Source organism: Pteropus alecto, unplaced genomic scaffold, assembly GCF_000325575.1.
Source record: "Pteropus alecto unplaced genomic scaffold, ASM32557v1 scaffold338, whole genome shotgun sequence".
In the NCBI taxonomy this organism is placed as follows: Eukaryota; Metazoa; Chordata; class Mammalia; order Chiroptera; family Pteropodidae; genus Pteropus; species Pteropus alecto.
Window position 1 is genome coordinate 3,385,096 of NW_006441995.1, and position 3,270 is coordinate 3,388,365.

The following is a 3,270-nucleotide window of genomic DNA, read 5'->3' on the forward strand; positions in this document are numbered from 1 at the left end:
GAAGGCAACATGACTGCATATATAAAATAAAAATAAAATACCTGTAACGTTTTACCCAGTAAATCAACTTTATGGATTCATCCTACATATATTCTTGTTAATGTACATAAAGGTATGTCTATGTAAAGAATGTACAATCTTACATTGTTTATAAAAGACTAGGAAACCCAGAATGCTTACGTAAATGACAGCACTATACCTATGCAAAGTGGTTCTATGAAGTTGGTCACAAATAACGGTGTAGTTCTAACTATGCTGGTAATAATAACTGATGTTATAAAAAGTTTTTAATATTTTGACCTAGAACTGGACGATACTATGCAAAATAAGTACTCTTTTTATATATTTTATTAATGGATATTTATGTAGCAAAAACTACATTTGGATTCCTGCCACTAGAAGTGCTGTCCTAAGTGCTTAGCATGTGCGAGGTCAGTGACTCTGGAAAGACAGTGTAAAGACAATGTTCCTGTGTAATGAGATTGAGAGTGAGGAAAGTTGATTGAGTTGCTAGAGATCATACAGCCAGCAAATGGCCAAATCAGGATTGAGTCCAAATATTCTGAATTCATATGCAGTGCCCTCTCTACTACACCCAAATGGACCAAAGGGAAAATATATGTATTGGTGTAAATGCTTATATAGAATGCTTATATAGAATGCTTAGTAATTATGTTGAAGTGCCAGTCACATAGCCTGGCATACCGTAAGTACTTGAAAAATGTTGACTATAATTCTTCTTATTATGTTGAGAGGAAATAAAGGTAGGCCTTTTTCCAAGCGACACGGACAAGCATCCTTCCCACTCAGTCCTTCCTCTAAAAATTCTCAGTTGCATTGTTATGTTTTTACACTAATATGCAGAAACCCCATGAAGGCAGGAATTTTGTCTATTATGTACACTGCTATATTCCTGAGGGCCAGATGAGAGCTCATATTAAGTGCTCAGCAAACATTTGGCAACTAGAATTAGAAACCATAAAATTTTCTTGTTCCTTTTTTTTGACTGTGATATTGATATTATTGACCCACTCAGTCTTCTAGTCTGCATAATTGGCATGCTTTAGAGTAGTGCTTCTCAAATGTTTGTGATTATGAAACCTCCAGTGATCTTGTTAAGCATGTAGATGCCAGAAAAAAGTAGCCCCCCGCCCCAGAAAGCTTTATTGTGTATTTTTATACCCTCATGCATAGCCCTCTATCCAAAACTTTGGACATCAAGACTGATGATACCATACAAATATCAAGAGTGTATAATAATGAAAGTTTCTGGGGCTAGAATAGCTCCTGGGCAAGATTTCCAGCTATTCCAAAAATGGCTTGAGAGAGCAGGGAGAGGGACTGGCATAGGCTTTTATTGTGGCTCGGAGGTGGGACTGGGATAGGTCTCTGCCAGGAAGTTACACACACCACTTTTGCTGATACTCCTCTGGCCAGAAGTTAGAAATATGGCCTCGCCTAACTGCAAGGGAGGTTGCAAAATGTAGCCTTTATTACACATCATTGCGTGCTCAGTTCAACATTAGAGTGCCATTACTACATCACTTGGGAGAACAGACAAAAACCAGTCTCTGATTCAGTTACTAAATAGACGTTAGATAGAATAACATCAGTTATTTGAAGTCATCTGTGTGATTTACTACTCTTATGATTTCCAGTTCAGTGTTTCAAAAGTTGCTATTTTTGTAACTTATTTATTGGCATTAATATGTTCCATAGCACACTAGGTGGGCTGGGAAGGCAAAGCTTAACAGTAAAGATCAGAAAACTAATACTTATTTCTGGCAATGTGTCAGGCACCTGTCTAGGCACTCTCACATTGATTTTCTCATGTGGGAGAGGCAAGAGAGATAGAAAGAAAGAGTTCTCTCATTCATGGCCAACCATAAGCAAAATGGTAAGGAAAGTAGTTAGTTTTCCTTCCCTAACTCATGCTTTCCCTTTCAATGGGTCTTTTCTAGCGTGTTCTGTGTATTTATTGTTTTACAACAGAATGTCAAGCATAACACATAACTGAAAATCTTCAGCTATGCAAAATGGTATGTAGGACTCAATACAGATGGAAACATGATTTGTTAAAACAAATATTTAAACATAATTGTGGGGCTTACAAAACAGTATTTCAATTGGATGGTCTCTAATGTGATTGGCTGAGCTGCCTCACCTCTGGACCCCAAATAACAGTCATTCTCTTCCCACCTAAATGGAAGTAATCAGTATGTGAAAGCATCAGGGCCAGGGATCAGGTGCAATCACAGTTGGCTCCTTTTTCTAGAGCTTTCCTTAGCATCCTACAAATACGATCTGCCTTGGATTAAAAGACACCAGAAATTTCTTCAAGGCCAGTGGTTCATGTGGTAAATATTATGAGTATTCTACATGATTCCATTGGTTCCCATTGCTAGTTAGACTGCATCCAGATGACTTTTTTCAATCTATCATCCAGGACAAGCACAGGAATCCATCCAACTTCTGACAATTTTGGACCATGACCCTGGAAAAAAGCTTTCTCATCTGCATTTTTACAAATCTTCTTCCAGCATTTGTAGTTCCCAGTATACACAATGTTAGCTCCTTGTGCCCACATTGCAACATCAAGCACCGTCTCACGGAATCAGGGAGGGAAGGAGCCAGCCTTGGCTTTTAAATTCTTCTTACTTGGCAGATTTTGCAACGTCATCTGCCAAATGGTTTCCAGGAAAACCTAAATCTGCTGGGTAGATGATGGCGAGTTGAAGCAGCTACAGCTGCTTGGCAAGAGATCACATTGCCAGCAAAACACCTCTGTACTGTGTGCTTTCCTATTCCTCTTAAGAACACCTGCTTGTAGTTATCTGGAAAGGAAAAAGAAACAAACCAGGCTTGAGCAAGGAAATATCTGTTGATACTTGTCTTGATGCCCTTCCAGAAGGAGAACATCTCCTCCTCTTCTGGAAGAGAGAATGTGCAGTCTGCTATGCCTTTAGTACAAGGAGTCAGCAGCAACCTCTTTGGCTTGCATGTTGCATCTGCAACAGCAGTTTCACCAGCTTGATCAGGCCACTCTGCAGTCGTGAGGATGGCAGTGATGCCACTGCAATCAAGAAGCCCTTTGTGAAGTAGATGACCTGTTTAGTCACGGCAGCAGAGTGGGCTGGAGAAGGAGGCAAGGCCAGAGGGGGAGCTTTGAGAGCCAGGAGTGGGGATCGCTGGCTCGGTCCTGCCACAGACTAAAAGGCGGTGTGATTTCTTTCTTGTATCTTTTCCTCACCCTTCTCCGCCGGCCCCGCC